We start from the raw sequence: 19396 nt of genomic DNA on the forward strand, positions 1-19396 counted from the left end.
CCTTCTCTCTCACCAACATCCCCACTCTGTCCTTGTTGTCCCCTCTCTCCCTCTCTCCCCCTCCCTCCCCTCTCTCTCCCTCTCTCCTCCCCTCTCTCTCCCTCCCCTCTCTCCCCCTCTCTCCTCCGCCCTCTCTCCCTCCCCCTTCTCTCCATCTCTCATCCCATCTCTCTCCACACTCATCCTCTCTCTCTCCCCCTCTTGTCCCACCTCTCTTACACTCTCTCTTCCCCCTCTCTCCCCTCTCACTCCCCCCTCTCCCCCATCGTACCCTCTCTCTCCACACTCGTCCCATCTCTCTCCCCCTCTTGTCCCACCTCTCTTACCCTCTCTCTCCCCGCTCTCTCCCCCTCTCACTTCCCTCTTGCCCCATCATCCCCTCTCTCTCCCTCTCTCGTCCCCTCTCTCCCCCCTCTTCCCCTCATTCTGCCCCTCTCGTCACCTCTCTCACCCCTCTGTCTCACCTCTCTCTCCCCTCTCTCTCCCTCTCTCGTCCCCTCTCTCCCCCACTCTCGTCCGCTACCTCCCCTGTCTCGTCCACACTCTTTCCCTCTCTCTCCCCCCTCTCATCCCCACCTCCCCCCCTCTTGTCCCCTCTCTCCCCCCTCTCGTCACCTCTCTCTCTCCCCCTCGTCACCTCTCTCTCCCCTCTCTCTCTCCTCTCTTGTCCCCTCTCTCTCCCCCCCATGGGCCCCTCTCTCTTTCCCTCTCTCTCCCCCTGTGCCCCCATCGACCCGTCTCTCCCGCCCATTCGTCCCCCTCTCTCCCCCTCTGGCGCCCTCTCTCTCCCCCCATCGTCCCCCTTCTCTCCCTCTCATCTCTCTCCTATCCCTCCCCATCGTCCCCTCTCTCTCCCCCTCTCGTACATTCTCTCTCACCCCCGTCCCCCCTCCATCTCTTGTCCCCTCTCTCTACCTCTCTCATCCCCTCTAATTCCCCCCCTCATCCTGTCTGTCTCCCCCTCTTGTCCCATATCTCTTACACTCTCTCTCCCCCTCTCTCCCCCTCTCACTCCACCTCTCTCCCCCCATCGTCTCCTCTTTCTCCCCCTCTCGTCCCCTCACTCCCCCCTCTCATCACCTCTCTCCCTCTCTCTCCCCTCCCTCTCACCTCTCTCGTTCCCTCTCTCTCTCTCCCACTCTCGTCCCCTCTCTCTCCCCCATCATCCTCTCTCTGCCCCCTCTCTCCCCCCCTCTCTCCCCTCTCTCTACCCCCATCTTCCCCCTCTCTTCCCCATCGCCCGCGCTCTCTCCCCCTATCATCCCTTCTCTCTCACCCCCATCCCCACTCTCTCCCCTCTCGTTCCCTCTCTCCCTCTCTCCTCCCCTCTCTCTCCCTCCCCTCTGTTTCCCTCTCTCGTCCCTTCTCTCTCCACCCACGTCCTTTCGCTCTCCCCCTCTTGTCCCACCTCTCTTGGCCTCTCTCTCGCCCCTCTCTCCCCCCTCACTGCCCCCCTCTCCCCCATCGTCCCCCTCTCCCCCTCTCGTCCCCTCACTACCCCCTCTAATCACCTCTCTCCCCTCTCTCCCTCTCTCTCCCCTCCCTCTAACCTCTCTCGTCCCCTCTCTCTCCCCCTTTCTCCCTCTCTTGTACCCTCTCTCTACCCCCATCATCCCCTTTCTGCCCCCCTCTCCCCCTTTCTCTCCCCTCTCTCTCCCCCTCTTGTACCTTCTCTCTCACCACCGTCACCCCCTCCCTCTCTCGTCCCCTCTCTCTCCCCCTCATCCTGTCTGTCTCCCCCTCTTGTCCCATCTCTCTTGCACTCTCTCTCCCCCCTCCCCCTCTCACTCCACCTCTCTCCCCATCGTCTCCTCTCTCTCCCCCTCTCGTCCCCTCACTCGCCCCTCTCATCACCTCTCTCCCCTCTCTCCCTCTCTCTCTCCCCCCCACCTCTGTCATCCCCTCTCTCTCTCCCTCTCTCCCTCTCTCATCCCCTCTCTCTCCCTCATTATCCCCTCTCTGTCCCCTCTCTCCCCCTCTCTCTCCCCTCTCTCTAACCCCATCGTCCCCTCTCTTCCCTATCGTCCCCTCTCTCTCCCCCATCATCCCTTCTCTCTCACCCCCGTCTCCACTCTCTCCGCTCTCGTCCCCTCTCTCCCTCTCTCCTCCCCTCTCTCTCCTCCCCTCTCTCTCCCTCTCTCGTCCCCTCTCTCTCCCCCTCTCTCCCCCGCTCACCCCCCTCCCCCATCGTCCCCTCTCTCTCCTCTTGTCCCCTCTCTCCCCTCCTCTCTTCCCCTCGCCCCCTCTCATAATCTCTCTCCCCCTCTGTCGTCGCCTCTCTCTCCGTCTCTTGTTCCCTCTCTCTCTCTCTCTCCCTCTCTAGCCCCCTCTCTCTCCCTCTCTCGTTCCCCCTCTCTCTCACTCTCTCGTCCCCTCTCTCCCCCCTCTCGTCCCCTCATTCCACCCCTCTTGTCACCTCTCTCTCCCCTCACTCTCACCTCTCTCGTCCCCTCTCTCTCCCCCCTCTCGTCCCCACGCTCCCCTGTCTCATCACGTCTCTCCCCCTCTCTCTTCCCCTCTCTCTCTCGTCCACTCTCTCTCCCCCTCACGTCACCTCTCTCTCCCCTCCCTCGTCCGCTCTCTTCCCCTCGCATCCAATCTCTCTCCCCTCTCCCTTCCCCTCTCCCTCCCCCTCTCTCTCTCCCTCTCTCAGCCCCGCAGTCTCCCTCTCTCTCCCCGTCACCCCCATCGTCCACGCTCTCTCCACCTCTCGTCCCCTCTCTCTCCCCCCAATCATCCCCTCTCTCTCTCCCCCATCCTCCCATCTCTCTCCCTCTCTCGACCTCTCTTTTCCCCCTCTCGTCCCCTCTCTCTCCCCCCATCGACCCTTCTCTCTCACCCCCATCCCCCCTCCCCTCTCGTCCCCTCTCTCTCTCCCTCTTCCCTCCCCTCTGTTTCCCTCTCTCGTCCCTTCTCTCTCCACCCTCGTCCTCTCGCTCTCCCCCTCTTGTCCCACCTCTCTTGGCCTCTCTCTCGCCCCTCTCTCCCCCCTCACTGCCCCCCTCTCCCCCCATCGTCCCCTATCTCTAACCCTCTCGTCCGCTCACTACTCCCTCTCATCACCTCTCTCCCCTCTCTCTTCCCCTCTCTCCGTCTCTCTCTCGGCGTTATCACCTCTCTTGTTCCCTCTCTCTCCCTCTCTCGCCCCCTCTCCCTCCCTCTCTCCTCCCCTCTCTCTCCCTCCCCTCTCTCCCTCTCTCAATCCTCTCTCTCCGCCCTCCTCCTCTCTCTCTCCCCCTCTTGTCCCACTTCTGTTGCCCTCTCCCTCCCCCTCTCTCCGCCTCTCACTCCTCCACTCTCCCCCATCGTCCCCTCTCTCTCCTTCTCTTGTCCCCTCTCTTTCCTCCCTCTCGTCCCCTCACTACCCCCTCTCATCACCTCTCTCCCCTCTCTCTTCCCCTCTCTCCGTCTCTCTCTTGGCCCTATCAACTCTCTCGTCCCCTCTCCCTCCCCCTTTCTCCCTCCCTTGTCCCCTCTCTCTACCCCCATCATCCCCTCTCTGCCCCCTCTCTCCTCCTCTCTCTCCCCTCTCTCTACCCCCATCGTCCACTCTCTCTCCCTCTCTCATCACCTCTCTCCCCCTCTCATGCCCTATCTCTCCTCCCATCGTCCCCTCTCTCTCTCCCTCTCGTACCTTCTCTCTCACCCCTGTCTCCCCTCCCTCTCTCGTCCTCTCTCTCTACGTCTCTCGTCCCCTCTCTCTCCCCCTCATCCTGTCTGTCTCCCCCTCTTGTCCCATCTCTCTTACATTCTCTCTCCCCCCCTCTCCCCCTCTCACTCCACCTCTCTCCCCCCATCGTCCCCTCTCTCTCCCCCTATCATCCCTTCTCTCTCACCCCCGTCCCCACTCTCTCCGCTCTCGTCCCTCTCCCTCTCTCCTCCCCTCTCTCCTCCCCTCTCTCCTCTCCTCTCTCGTCCCTTCTCTCGTCCCTTCTCTCTCCACACTCGTCCTTTCTCTCCTCCTCTTGTCCCACCTCTCTAACTCTCTCTCTCCCCCTCTCTCCCCCGCTCACCCCCCTCCCCCATCGTCCCCTCTCTCTCCTCTTGTCCCCTCTCTCCCCTCCTCTCTTTCCCTCGCCCCCTCTCATAATCTCTCTCCCCCTCTGTCTTCCCCTCTCTCTCCGTCTCTTGTTCCCTCACTCTCCCTCTCTCACCCCCTCTCTCTCCCTCTCTCGTTCCCCCTCTCTCTCCATCTCTCGTCCCCTCTCTCGTCCCCTCATTCCACCCTTCTCGTCGCCTCTCTCTCACCTCACTCTCACCTCTCTCGTCCCCTCTCTCTCCCCATCTCATCACCTCTCTCTCCCCTCTCTCATCCCCGCTCTTTCCCCCCCTCTCTCCCCCTCTCGTCTCCACTCTCTCCCCCTCTCTCTCCCTCTCTCGTCCCCTCTCTCACCCCCCATAGTCCCCTCTCTCTCCCCATCATCCCCTGTCTCTCCCTCTCTCGTCCTCTCTCTCTCTCTCCCATCGAGCGTCTCGCTCTCTCCCATCATCTCCTCTCTCTCCCTCTCTTTCTCCTCTCTCTCGCCCATCGTTTCCTCTCTCTCCCCCCATCGTCTCATATCTCTCCCCCTCTCATTGCCTCTCTCTGTCACACTGTCTGTCTCTCTCTCTCAGCTCTCCATCCCTCTCTTGCCTCCACTGTCTCTCTCGTGCCCCTCTCTTTCATCCCTCTGTCTCTCGTTCACCTCCCCTCTCTTTTGCTGTCCCTCTCTCTCCCACTTTCTCTCTCTCTATCACTCTCTCTGTCCCCCTCCCACACTCGCATTCTCTCTCTCTTACTCTTCCTATCTCTCTCTCACTCTCCCTCTCTCGCTCATCTCACTCTCTCTCTCGCTCACTCACTCGTGCTCTGTCTGTCTCTCTCTCTCTTCCTCTCTCTCAGTCCTCCCTCCCTCTCTCACCTCTTCTTTCTCACTCTTACTCTATCTCTCTCTATGTCTGTCTGTTGCTCTCTCTCTCTCCTTATCTCTCTCAGTCCTCCCTCCCTCACCTCCTCTCTCTCTCGCAACTCTCTCTCTCATCTCTCTGTCTCTAGCTTGCTCACATCTCTCGCTCTGCCCTCCTCTCTCTTGCTCTCCGCGTCTCTGTTTCTCGCTCTCCCTCTCTCACTTGCTCGTGCTCTCTCTCTCTGTACCCCTCTCCCTTCCCCCCTCGCAGTCTCTCCCCTCTCTCTCCCTCTCTCTCTCCCCATCGTTCTCTCCCCCTCGCTCTCTCTCTCTCTCTGTCGCCCCTCTCTCGCCCCTCTCTTCCGCTCACTCTCTCCCTATCTCCCTGTCTCCCTCCCTTGCTCTCTCCTCTCTCTTGCTCTCGCACTCTCTCTCTCATATCTGCCCCCTCTTTCCCTCTCTCTTACACCTTTCTCCCTCTCTCTTGTTCTCTCTCGTTCTCTTTCGTTCTCTTTCTCTCTCGTTCTCTCTCTCTCGTTCTCTCTCTCGTTCTCCCTCTCTCGCTCTCTCCCTCTCTCTCTTTATCCCTCTGTCTATTACCCCCCCTCTCTCTCTCTCGCACCTCTCTTTATTTGGCCCCTGTCTGTTCTCTCTCTCTTACCACTGTCTTCCTCATTCACTCTTGCCTCACCCCTCTTTCTCTGTCTCTGTCTGTCTCTCTCTCTCTGTCTCTTATGGCCTTCCCTCCGTCTCTGCCTCCTCTCTCTCTCTGTCATCTCTCTACCTCTCACTTGCCCCATTCCTCCATCTCGCTCTCCCCTATCTCTCGCTCCCTCTCCCTCTCTCGCGGCCTCTCTCTCTCACTCCCCCCCCCCTCTCTTTCTCTGTAGCCCTCCCTCTCTATCCCGCCCCCTTCTCTCTCTCTCTACCAATCCTCTCTCTCTCGACCATCTCTCTCCCTCTCTCTCTCGCACTCTCTCTCGTATCTGGCCCCTCTCTCCCTCCATTTTGACCTCTCTCTCTCTCGCCTCCTCTTTCTCTCGCTGTCTCTCTCGTGCACACTCTCTCCCCCTTGCTCACCTCCTTTCTTCATCTCTCTGCGACTCTTTCTCTCATTATGGCTTCTCTCTCTGTCATCCTCTCCCTGTCTCCATCTCTCACTCCCCTCTATCACTCTTGCCCTCTCTCTCTCTCGACACAACTCTCCCTCCTTTGCGCTCTCATCCCATCTCAGTCTCGCTCTCGCACCCTCTCTTCCTCTCTCAACCCCGTCGCCCTCTCTCATCTCTCTCTCTCTCTCTCTCTTTCTCGCTCTCCCTCTCTCTCTGTCTCTCTCGACCGTCCCTCCCACTCCCGCCTCCTCTCTCTCTCTACCCCCTCTCTCTCTGTCTCTCTCTATCTCTCTCTTTCACACCCCCTCTCTCTCATCTCTGTCACTCGCTAGCCCCCTCTCTCTCACTCTCCCCCCGTCTCTCACAAACTCTCTCCCTCATTCCCGCTCTCTCTTCCCCTCTCTCTCGCTCTCGCAACCTCTTCTCCTCTGTCACCCCTCTCCCTGTCGCTCTCTCTCGCCCGTCTCTCTCTCTCTCTCTCACCCCCTCGATCTTTCTTTTGCTCACTCTCTCCCTCTCTCTCTCACCCATTTCCTCCCTCCCTCCCTCTCTCTCTCTGTCTCGTCCTCTCTTGCCCCTCATGCTCGCTCTCACCCTCTCTCTCTCTCTTGCCCATCTCTCTCTCGACCACCCCCCCCCACACACTCCCGTCTCCTTCTTGCCCTTGCTCTCTCTCACCATTTCTCTCTCCCGCCCTCGCTCTCTCTCTCGTCCAATCTCTCTCTCTCCCTTTCTCTCTTGCCCCCTCCCTCACCCCTCTCTCTCTCTCCCTTTCTCTCTTGCCCCCTCCCTCACCCCTCTCTCTCTCTCCCTTTCTCTCTTGCCCCCTCCCTCACCCCTCTCTCAGTCTCACACTTTCTCTCGCCCACTCTCTCTCTCTCTCCCAACCCTCACTCTCATTGTCTCCTCCCGTGTATCTCTCTTTCTTTTCCTCACCCGATCTCTCTCTCGCCCACTCTCTCTCTCCCTGCCCCTCACTCTCTCTCCACCTTCTCCCACTCTCGATCCCGTTTCCTCGGTGACTCTCTCTCTCTCCACCTCCTTCCGTTTCTCTTCAGCTGAATCTCTCTCCCACCCTCCTTGTCTATCTGCCACACACTGTCTCCCTGGTCCTTCCCTTCCCCTCTGACCCAGAGACTGGGGTATTGGTGGTGAGGCTGAGTGTGCGATGGTGGGGATGGGATATGGGATGGGGGGGGGGAATGTGGTAGAGATGGAATTGCAGAAGGCAGACAGAGGCGGCAAGAGAGAGAGAGACAGTGAGGGGGAGGGGGAGAGGGAAGAATGGAGGCAGGTGTAGAAACCAGTTTTGGGGGTGTGTGTGAGAGAGGGGGATGAGGGAGAATGAAGAGGAGAGGTGATGGAAGAGAGAGAGGGAGAGAATTGAGGAGGAACAGAGGAAATGGGGAGGCCAGGTTGGAGTGGGAGGGGGACAGAGGGAGTTAAACCCAGCTCCTGAGCTCAGGGCGCGGTGCCCTCCCCTTCCCTGAGGACCAGGACTTGGGGCTGAGTCTGTCTCTCTCCAGCTCAGCTTCTCCAACACAAAGACACACAACAACATCGGTCACTCTGCTGCTCGGCACGATTTAATCAACATTTTTATTGGTTACAAATGGAGGTGATGGATACAGTCAGTGGGATGGTGCCTTTTCTCACTGGCCCATGAGTTGTGAGAAACATTGAAATGTTTCCCTGTAACCCCCCTGGGGGATAAGGATGGACAAACCAGCACTACCCTCAGTCTGTTACCATAGCGACAGGCTGCTCCATCACTGAAACACTGAACTGAAATGAGAAAATCCCGGATGGATTGATTAATGAGGGAATTTGATGGATGGATGGATTTGGGTGAAGGGATATTTCAGCACCTTCTTCAGCTGCTGCCTGAACTTCGTCTGGGTCACAGCATAAATCGCGGTGTTTGTGCAGCAACTGAGGAGCTGCAGCATGAAGCCCAATTCCTGCACAAAGTCATCGAGAGACACAGAGTAATACCCAAAATACCACATCCGGGTCCATACAGAATACAGCATTAACATTGACCATAACAGGATGAAATTGGCCGAGATCACAAACAGTAAAATGATGGATTTTTTTCGGTTTCTCATTTCAGTGTCAGACTGAGCGTCCCCATTGGTGTGAGCGCGGAGTCTCCTGCGGGCTCTGCTGGTCACTAAAATGTGTCTGACGGTGAGAACATTGAGCAGCAGAATCAGGAGAAATGGGACACACGGGGTTAGAATGTGGTGGAGGGACTCGATTGTGACCCAGACAATGGAGGATCGAACAGCGACTGTTACATCACAAAACCAGGGGGTGTTCCCCAGCCGATACCGAGCCTCGAGCATAAAATACCAGGAAATGTTCTTTAAACAGCTCAGCACAGTCACTGCTCCCAGAACCACAGCCGCCGTTTTCTCACTGCAATATTTACTTTTCAGCTTCTGGCAACAAATGGCCACAAACCGATCAAAGGTGAAAGTGACGGTGAACCAGACAGAGCAGTCAGTGGCTGCATAAAGCAGGACGGCGTGGATATTACACACGGGGACGGAGTCCCTCAGGAAATAAAACTGTTCCCGATAAACAATGGGAATGTGTCTCAGGATCAGGTCGAGGATAATGACCAGGAGATCCGCCGCTGCCATGGCCCCCAGGTAACGTCTGACACATGGAGACAATCCACAATCTTTATAAAGCAGGACGTAGATGGTCACTACGTTAACTGTGAGGAAGGAAAACAAACCCATTATCCATCAGCCTGGAGGCAAAGGGACCCGTTTGATCGGGGACCCAGTGAGATTTTCAAATGTGTCCCTGTATTCAGGGATTCATTAAAATAATTGGAGCTGGAATAACAAATGGGAAGGTCGGAATTACTGACAAAAATGTGACAAAAACCACAAGAAACCCTCCCTCCCCAAACACACAGAGACACATCCATCAGGACAGATGGTTTCTAGAACATTCCCACACACTCGATCACTCGAGAGCAGACACAGGTCACTCCTTCCCAGTTCCTAATACGGAGGGTGTGAACGTTGCTGTCCTGAAGGATTCTCTCCCAGTTTCCTGAAGACAAACGGAGTTTGGGAATTCCTGTATTTTGGTCTAAATTGTGGTCGATCCTGTGTCGTGGAGAAATGTAAACACAGCGAAAACGTATTCCCCCCTTTAACTGCCTGAGGGTCCTTCGGAACAGTGTCTCCTTCTCCCTGGAACGGGATCTCTTCCCTCGGGATCTTATCGTTTGTTCAATTCACTGACGTCCGGCCGTTCACAAACAATGTCAGGGACAGAACGTCCCGGGGAATGTCAGTTATAGAATGTCAGGGACAGGACGTTCCGGGTAATGTCAGTTATAGAATGTCGGGGACAGAACGTCCCGGGGAATGTCAGTTATAGAATGTCGGGGACAGAACGTTCCGGGGAATGTCAGTTATAGAATGTCGGGGACAGAACGTTCCGGGGAATGACAGTTATAGAATGTCAGGGACAGAACGTTCCGGGGAATGTCAGTTATAGAATGTCGGGGACAGAACGTCCCGGGGAATGTCAGTTATAGAATGTCAGGGACAGAACGTCCCGGGGAATGTCAGTTATAGAATGTCGGGGACAGAACGTTCCGGGGAATGTCAGTTATAGAATGTCGGGGACAGAACGTTCCGGGGAATGACAGTTATAGAATGTCAGGGACAGAACGTTCCGGGGAATGTCAGTTATAGAATGTCAGGGACAGAACGTTCCGGGGAATGTCAGTTATAGAATGTCAGGGACAGAACGTCCCGGGGAATGTCAGTTATAGAATGTCAGGGACAGAACGTTCCGGGGAATGTCAGTTATAGAATGTCAGGGACAGAACGTTCCGGGGAATGTCAGTTATAGAATGTCAGGGACAGAACGTTCCGGGGAATGTCAGTTATAGAATGTTGGGGACAGAACGTTCCGGGGAATGTCAGTTATAGAATGTTAGGGACAGAACGTTCCGGGGAATGTCAGTTATAGAATGTCAGGGACAGAACGTTCCAGGGAATGTCAGTTATAGAATGTCAGGGACAGAACGTTCCGGGGAATGTCAGTTATAGAATGTTGGGGACAGAACGTTCCGGGTAACCCCTTGACCTGTCCATGACCTTTCCCCCCTCCCCACCCCACCAACACGATGTACTGTGCCTGGACACACTGTAACATTAATGGGGTGAGTGACGGAGGATCCAATCACAGGAACGGGAACGAAAGGCATTGCCAGATCAGCTGAAATGGTTAGATATACCACATTCTCAATCCACCTCACAGAACCAGCCCAGACACCATATACCCAGAGGGAGATATCTGTTCACTGTGGAACACTGTACAGACCAGGCCAGTGTCCTGCTCAGTACAACCCAGCAATCTGTCCAGATTCATCCATTACACTGGTCAATACAACCCAGCAATCTGTCCAGATTCATCCATTACACTGTGACAGTACAACCCAGCAATCTGGCCAGAGTGGAACACTGCGCAGATCAGATCAGGGCACTTATCTTCAAAGGCAGGCTAGACATCTGTCCAGTTTTGGAAGCTGTGATAGAGAGAGAAAAGCTGCAGACGCTGGAGTCCAAAGTAGACAGGCAGGAAGGTGGGAGAACACAGCAATCCTGCCAGCATCAGGAGGTGTAACCATTCTGTAAGGATCCTGAAGGAGGGCTACACCTGAAACATCAAATTCTATACCTCCTGATGCTGCCTGGATTGCGGTGTTCCTTCAGCGAGTATTCAGCATGGGAAGCAACGCAGACCACAGCAGTGCATTGATCTATAAAACCGGACTAGATATCTGTCCAGGACGGGAAGCAACGCAGACCACAGCAGTGCATTGATCTATAAACCCGGACTAGATATCTGTCCAGGACGGAAGCAACGCAGACCACAGCAGTGCATTGATCTATAAACCCGGACTAGATATCTGTCCAGAGCTGAATATGTGTTGCTGGAAAAGCACAGCAGGTCAGGCAGCAGCCAAGGAACAGGAGAATCGACGTTTCAGGCATAAGCCCTTCTTCAGCAACCGGCTATCTGTCCAGTACGGGGAGCTGTGTAAACCACAGCAGTGCATTGATATATAAACTCGGACTAGATATCTGTCCAGTACGGGGAGCTGTGTAAACCACAGCAGTGCATTGATATATAAACTCGGACTAGATATCTGTCCAGGACAGGGAGCTGTGCAGACCACAGCAGTGCATTGATCTATAACCCCGGGCAAGATATCTGTCCAGGACGGGGAGCTGTGCAGACCACAGCAGTGCATTGATCTATAAACCCGGACTAGATATCTGTCCAGTACGGGGAGCTGTGTAAACCACAGCAGTGCATTGATATATAAACTCGGACTAGATATCTGTCCAGTACGGGGAGCTGTGTAAACCACAGCAGTGCATTGATATATAAACTCGGACTAGATATCTGTCCAGGACAGGGAGCTGTGCAGACCACAGCAGTGCATTGATCTATAACCCCGGACAAGATATCTGTCCAGCACTGAGAGCTGTGCAGAACACAACAGGGCACTAATGTCTAAACCTGAAACAAATATCCATCCAACATTGGGAGCTGCACAAACCACATCATTGTATTATCGATAAACCTCAACTAGATAGTCTGACCAGCACAGCGACCTGTGCAGTGATCACCCATGGATTCATCTGTAAACTAGGAGCAGCTACCCTCCCAGAATGTAGGATTATGCACACCTCCGCATTGCATAAATCTGTAACCCAGGAGCAGTTACCCTCCCAGCGTGTAGAGCTGTGTACCCCACCCCAGTGCATTAATCTGTAACCCAGGAGCAGTTACCCTCCCAGCATGTAGGACTGTGTGTACCACCCCAGTGCATTGATCTGTAACCCAGGAGCAGTTACCCTCCCAGCATGTAGGACTGTGTATACCACCCCAGTGCATTCCTCAGTAACACTGAGATTCCTGCCCAGTGTGGGGAAACTTGCAGCCCGGGCTGGAAGTGTCAGGATGTGCAGCTCCCACCCATTTACAGCTCGAACTCTCCATTGTGCCCTGACAAGGGGGTGCTGTGTGTGTGAACATCACTGCCACAGAGACACGGCGGGGGAATCAGTTTAAATATCATCACATGGGACGGGTTTGGTGTATAGACAAAGATGGGGAGACTGAGAGACAGTGTCATGGAAGGATGTGTTCCCAGGTTGCAGAATGCTGAAATATAGACACTTCGATAGCATCCTGTAACATGAGCCTGTCTTCCCAGGAAAGATGGGAAAAAAGGATTTTGGTGTGAGGTCAGATGAAACAACAGCTGCTGTGTGGTTTTGAAATTACGTTTATGTAATTGCTGTAGAGTTGGAATGGGGAAATAAGCAGTTTAGAGAAATGGGGTCTCAGAGTTGTGAATAGTTGATGAAATTTGTTCACTTTCAGAGTTAAAAAATAAATTGATATTTTTGTTTAAACAGTGGAATTTGGGAGTTTTCTGTCACTCATATTTTAACAGTTTACAAAGCCAATTGACCATTTCTTTATGTTTAGTTTATATTACCAGATGAGCTCAATGTTGTGTCCTAACAATTGCTGTGTGTATCTGTGTGTCTCTGTGTGGGGCAGGTCTGCCAGTCTCTGTGGTGCCTAAAGTGATGCAATGCCACCCTCTGCTGGCCTCCCCACGCCACTGCACAGGCATTTGCAGAGGGTGAAAACCAACAGGGATACATTCAGAGAGGGGGAGGGAAAGGGCAGCTGCTCACACACCATCCAAACTGATGTCTTATCCATGGACTGATCTAAATGTCCTTTAAACGTTGTAACTGTCACTACTTTCACCACTTCATCTGGAAGTTCATTCCACACACAAGCCAGATTCTGTCTTACATAATTACCTCTCCTGACTTTTGTAAATCTTTTTCCTCGCACCTTAAAATATCCCTCAGTTTTGAATCCCCAACTCTAGGGAAAAGACATCAGCCCTTCGGCTTATCTGTACCCCTCAATATTTTAAAAACCTCCGTAAAGTTACCGCTTAATTTCATATTCTTCAGTGAAAAAATCCCAGCCTACACAGCCTCTCCTTATAGCTCAATCCCTCCTTTCCCAGCAACATCCAGGCTAAACTCTTCTGAACCCTCTCCAGTTTAATAATATCAAGGTCAGTAATATTAAAGTGAAGAGTCAAGGTATTTTCTTAGGGCACAGGGAGTCCAAAACTAGAGGACATAGACTTAAGGTGAGAGGGGAAACATTTAAAAGTGATCTTAGGGGCAGCTTTTTCACCCAGAGGGAGGTGTGCCTATGGAATGGGCGGGCAGGATGACCAGACTGGACACAGTATTCCAGAAGAGGTCTCACTAATGTCCTGTACAACCACAAGATTTGACGTCCCAATTCCGATACTGAAAGGTCTGACCAATGAAGACAAGTGTGTTAAACACCTCCTTAATCGCACTATCTATATGCGATGAAAATTTTAAAGAATTATACCTGACGGCCTAGGTCTCTGTTCTACAACATTGCCAAAGACCCTACTTTTAATTGTATAGGTCCTGTTCTTGTTTGATTTACCAAATCCAATGCCTCGCATTAATCCAAACTCAACTCCATCTGCCACCCCTCAGCCCAGTGAGTGATATTACTGCCACCTCCCCCTCCCCCTTCAATTTTAAAGTGCCCATCCCTCTCCAGGAGGCCTGCACACTCCAGCCTTGATTGTCACAAAGACCCTGAGCTTGGGTTGTCTTGTGTGGTTAGGGGGAGGAGGGACAGATTGCAGACACAGTCAGTGGGGAGGAGAGGCTGGACAGTAATCAGCGGCCTGGTGTCATTTCATGGTTTTAGGAAGAGGGCAGTCGCACGTTAGAGGGGGGTAAGAGTGATCGGTGTTTTGGGACCAGAAATTAAACTCTACCTTCGTCTCTGGTGTTCAGTAATAAATATCTATTTGAGACCCTTCATTGGGCAGAGTGTGTCTGCAGGATTTCTTTCCTTAATATTGCAGACTACAGATAATAGTGATTAAAGATGTTTATAGCAATGGTAACCTGATTATAATAAATCCACACTGAACTGAAAGTGGGCACTAAAATATGACCCAAAATCTGGGTATGATAGTGTGGTGGGTAGTGTCCCTGTCTCTGAGCCAGAGCTCTGGATTTGATTTCAATTCCTGAACTTGTGTGGGAGTGTTCCTAGCTCTGGACTAGAAGGCCCGGATTCAAATCCTACCTGTTGCAGAGGTATGTCCCAGCATGACAGAACAGTCTGATGAACAAACACACAGGAGAATACTGTTCCAGCTTTATGGGTATTGTCGAGTGATGCTAGTGTCCCTTTCTCTGGGCACAAAGGTCGAGGTGTAAATCCCACAGAAGTGTCTCATGATAAATCAGAACAAACTGATTAAAATGGGTTTAGAATTGTGACTTGATGGAGAAGGGAGCGGTGTCAGTATTGAATTTCAGAATTTAGGCCCAGGATGACTGAAAGTACAGCTATTCGTGATCATTGGAGTCACATTTCGCAGCAGTAAAGGTTTATAAAATCAAAATGGTCATTGATAGGGTGAGTAGTCAGGGGTTTTTCCCCAGGTTTGGGGCGTCCAAAACTAGAGGGCATTGGTGGAAATTGAGAGGGAAAAGGTTTTGATGCGGCCGAAAGGGCACCATTTCACACAGAGGGTGGTGTGTGTATGGAATGAGCTGCCAGAGGAAGTGGTGGTAGCTGGTACAACTACAGCATGTAAAAGGCATCTGGATGCTGACAGACCTGCCGAGCTTTTCCAGCAATTTCTGTATTTCTCTTAAAAATGCATTCAGTTTAACACAAGTATTCTGAATAACTTAAACAATTTTAATTTTTAATGACGCAGCGTTATATAAACATATCTTCAAATCGACCAAGATCATTTTCTGCTACGGGTCTGTCTCTGTGTCTGACAGCAGCAATGATGCACCTACATGTAACAGGGAATGTGATGGAGACATCGTTTGGACAATGTACAAGGAGACCTCACATGGTCCAGTTTGGGAGAGGATGACATTACTGTGTGATTCAACTCAGAGAGGGAGAAAATGTAATCTGCCTGAGAAGGAATGGCCGATTGCACTCTCTCTCCTTCATTGTTCCTCATCACAGCAATGTGTGCGAGCTAAAAAAATACTCTAAACTCATCGTTACCATTCTTATTTTTATGGAATCCCTGCAGTGTTGAAACAGGTCCTTCGGCCCAACAAGTCCATACTAACCTTCCCAAAAAATTCCCCTACATTTACCCCTGACTAATGCACCGAACCTAGAAATCCTTGATCACTACAACAATTTAGCATGACCAATCAACCTAACCTACACACTTTGAGCTGTGGTAGGAAACTGGAGCACCTACTAGAAGCTCACACAGACACGGGGAGAACGTACAAACTCCACACACCCAGGCTAGAGTCGAACCAAAGTCCCTGGTGTTATGAGGCAGCAGTGCTAACCATCGTGCAACCCTTTGGGTGCTCCCTGACCAGAATTCATTGGAATCTACTCACTGCCTAAAGCAAAGGGAATTCAGCCAAACTCAATTCTCCCAGGATGAAATCCCATTGCTAGCAGCTGTGTGAGTACAATATCTTCAGAAGCAGAATACTGTTTTGAACAATCTTGCAATTTTTCCTTTGTCGTGAGTTCCATGAATATCTGGACAACGTTCTTTCAAGTTAAAATTGGAGTGTGTGTGTGTGTGTGTGTAATATTGATTATATTATGGCAATACACAAACGGTTTACCATTCATCTGTTAAAATTGCCCATGGTATTCAGGGATGTGTATGTTAGGTGCATTAGTCAGGGGTAAATGTGGGGAAATGGGTCTGGATGGGTTATTCTTCTGTGTGTCAGTGTGGTCTTGTTGGGCTAAAGGGCTTGTTTCCCCACTGTCGGGATTATATGAATCACCCGGAACCCTCTCGATTCGATTCCAACGTGTAACTCACTTCCATCTATGTGTGACTGGCATGTTTCAAAAACACCCCAAAACCTTCACTTCTATTCCACTTGATGGAGTTCAATTTAGATAAATATAAAAAGGTGAACATATCCCTCGATTAGATTCCAGGCTGTAACTCACTCCGGGCTCTCTGTTATTCTGTATATAAACGACCCTGAACTCCTCGATTAGATTCCAGTCTGTAACTCACTCCGGGCTATCTGTTATTCTGTATCTAAAACTCTCTGAACCCCTCGATTAGATTCCAGGCTGGAACTCACTGTGGGCTCTCTGTTATTCTGTATATAAACGACCCTGAACTCCTCGATTAGATTCCAGTCTGTAACTCACTCCGGGCTCTCTGTTATTCTGTATCTAAAACTCCCTGAACCCCTCGATTAGATTCCAGGCTGTAACTAACTCCAAGGCATCTGTTATTCTGTACATAAACCATGCTAAACCCCTCGACTAGGTTCCAACCTGTAACACATTCCAGGCTATCTGTTATTCTGCATATAAACCACCCTGAATCCCTCGATTAGATTCCAGGCTTTAACTCACACTGGACTATCTGTTATTCTGTATATAAACCACCCTGAACCCTGCAATTAGATTCCAGGCTGTAACTCACTGCGGGCTACCTGTTATTCCGCATATAAACCACACTGAAACCCGAGATTAGATTCTATGCTGTAACTCACTCTGAAATATCTGTTATTCGTACATAAACCACCCTGAACCCCTAGATTAGATTCCAGATTGTAACTCGCTCCGGGGTATCTGGTATTCTGTATATTAATCACCCGAACCCCTCCATTAGTCTGTATCTCTCTGTGTGTGATTCTGTGTGTCTGTGTATGCACGTTTATGTGTGATTTTGTGTGCGTGTTCAATGTTTTATGTTGTTGTGGTTCTGGTCGCTGAGCTGGGAATTTGTCTTACAAACGTTTTGTCCCCTGTCTAGGTGACATCCTCAGTGCTTGGGAGCCTTCTGTGAAGCGTTTCTGTGCTGTTTCCTCCGGCATTTATAGTGGCCTGTCTCTGCTGCTTCCGGTTGTCAGTTCCAGCTGTCCGCTGCAGTGGCCGGTATATTGGGTCCAGGTCGATGTGTTTGTTGATAGAGTCTGTGGATGAGTGCCATGCCTCTAGGAATTCCCTGGCTGTTCTCTGTTTGGCTTGCCCTATAATAGTAGTGTTGTCCCAGTCAAATTCATGTTGCTTGTCGTCTGTGTGTGTGGCTACTAAGGATAGCTGGTCGTGTCGTTTTGTGGCTAGTTGGTGTTCATGTATACGGATCGTTAACTGTCTTTTTGTGAAGTTGTTTTGTGCAGTCCTTGCATAGGATTTTGTACACTACAGTAGTTTTGCTCATGTTGGGTATCGGGTCCTTCGGTCTGGTGAGTTGTTGTCTGAGAGTGGCTGTTGGTTTGTGTGCTGTTATGAGTCCTAGTGATCGCAGTAGTCTGGCTGTCAGTTCAGAAATGCTCCTGATGTATGGTAGTGTGGCTAGTCCTTTGGGTTGCGGCATGTCCTCGTTCCATTGTCTTTCCCTTAGACATCTGTTGATAAAATTGCGAGGGTGTCCGTTTTTGGTGAATACTTTGTATAGGTGTTCCTCTTCCTCTTTTTGTCGTTCTGGTGTGCTGCAGTGTGTTGTGGTCCTTTTGAATAGTGTCCTGATGCAACTTCGTTTGTGTGTGTTTGGGTGGTTGCTTTCATAGTTTAGGACTTGGTGAATTCTCCGTTCGGTGTTCTCTGTACCATCACGTCTAGGAATCGGAGTTGGTTGTCCTTTTCTTCCTCTCTAGTGAATCGTTTTATGTATTTTCGAACTGTATTGATGTTGCCAATCTCTCTTGCTTTTCCTTATTTATAAACTCAATGTCATCGTTTTGCTGATATAAAATGGTGGCTGTGGACAAATCTAAAATGACTGCCTGACTGATTTGTGTCCGGAATACTTTCAGCAAGGGAGAGGGGGCAATGTGTCAAAAGTCATTTCCATTCATTGATGCCAGCAGAGATAGGAAATGGAGACAGCTCTTTGAAGGTGCTTAAAATGTAAATCCCAGAACCTGTTTACAGTGAATGCGGAGAGACAATGTGACATTCCAGTAAGGTCTGCCTTACTTTCCAAGCTCCTAATGTATGAAGAAACATAATATACAAAACCTGATAGAGCTTAGTCACTGAATTGTAGATTTGCAGATTTGGATCAGAAGCCTGCCTGGCTAGGCCTCATCCCAAAGTGAAGAGTTTCTCAAATCCCACACTGACCTTCTATGGGTTCAAATTGTGTGTTGTCGACAAATCAAAGAAAGTAATGCACCTGCAATTGAACAAAACTCTTTCTGGAACTTTGTGTTTTTATTTGGTTTACGTATCTTTCAACAGGATTGAAGATAAATGAGACAGTGAGAGATAGGTAGCACTGTAACCAGAATGGCAGTGCAGTATAAAAGGTATATTAATACTTTCAGTGAAAGGGGAAAACAGAGGAGGATAGTCCTCAAACAAGGAAAATTGGGAGTCAGTAAAGTTGTGTAGTTTGTGACTGCATTCTGTTTATGTGAGTCAAGATTTGAAACCACTTGGCCAATAGTGCACTTTGTGAGTCACTCCCAGTTACAAGTTATTTCATATAAAAAGGTGAACATATCCCTCGATTAGATTCCAGGCTGTAACTCACTCCGGGCTCTCTGTTATTCTGTATATAAACGACCCTGAACTCCTCGATTAGATTCCAGTCTGTAACTCACTCCGGGCTATCTGTTATTCTGTATCTAAAACTCTCTGAACCCCTCGATTAGATTCCAGGCTGGAACTCACTGTGGGCTCTCTGTTATTCTGTATATAAACGACCCTGAACTCCTCGATTAGATTCCAGTCTGTAACTCACTCCGGGCTCTCTGTTATTCTGTATCTAAAACTCCCTGAACCCCTCGATTAGATTCCAGGCTGTAATTAACTCCAAGGCATCTGTTATTCTGTACATAAACCATGCTAAACCCCTCGACTAGGTTCCAACCTGTAACACATTCCAGGCTATCTGTTATTCTGCAAATAAACCACCCTGAATCCCTCGATTAGATTCCAGGCTTTAACTCACACTGGACTATCTGTTATTCTGTATATAAACCACCCTGAACCCTGCAATTAGATTCCAGGCTGTAACTCACTGCGGGCTACCTGTTATTCCGCATATAAACCACACTGAAACCCGAGATTAGATTCTATGCTGTAACTCACTCTGAAATATCTGTTATTCGTACATAAACCACCCTGAACCCCTAGATTAGATTCCAGATTGTAACTCGCTCCGGGGTATCTGGTATTCTGTATATTAATCACCCGAACCCCTCCATTAGATTCCAGTCTGTAAATCACTCCGGGCTATCTGTTATTTTGTGTATTAACTACCCTGAA

Source organism: Chiloscyllium punctatum, chromosome 16, assembly GCF_047496795.1.
Source record: "Chiloscyllium punctatum isolate Juve2018m chromosome 16, sChiPun1.3, whole genome shotgun sequence".
NCBI classification, from domain to species: Eukaryota; Metazoa; Chordata; class Chondrichthyes; order Orectolobiformes; family Hemiscylliidae; genus Chiloscyllium; species Chiloscyllium punctatum.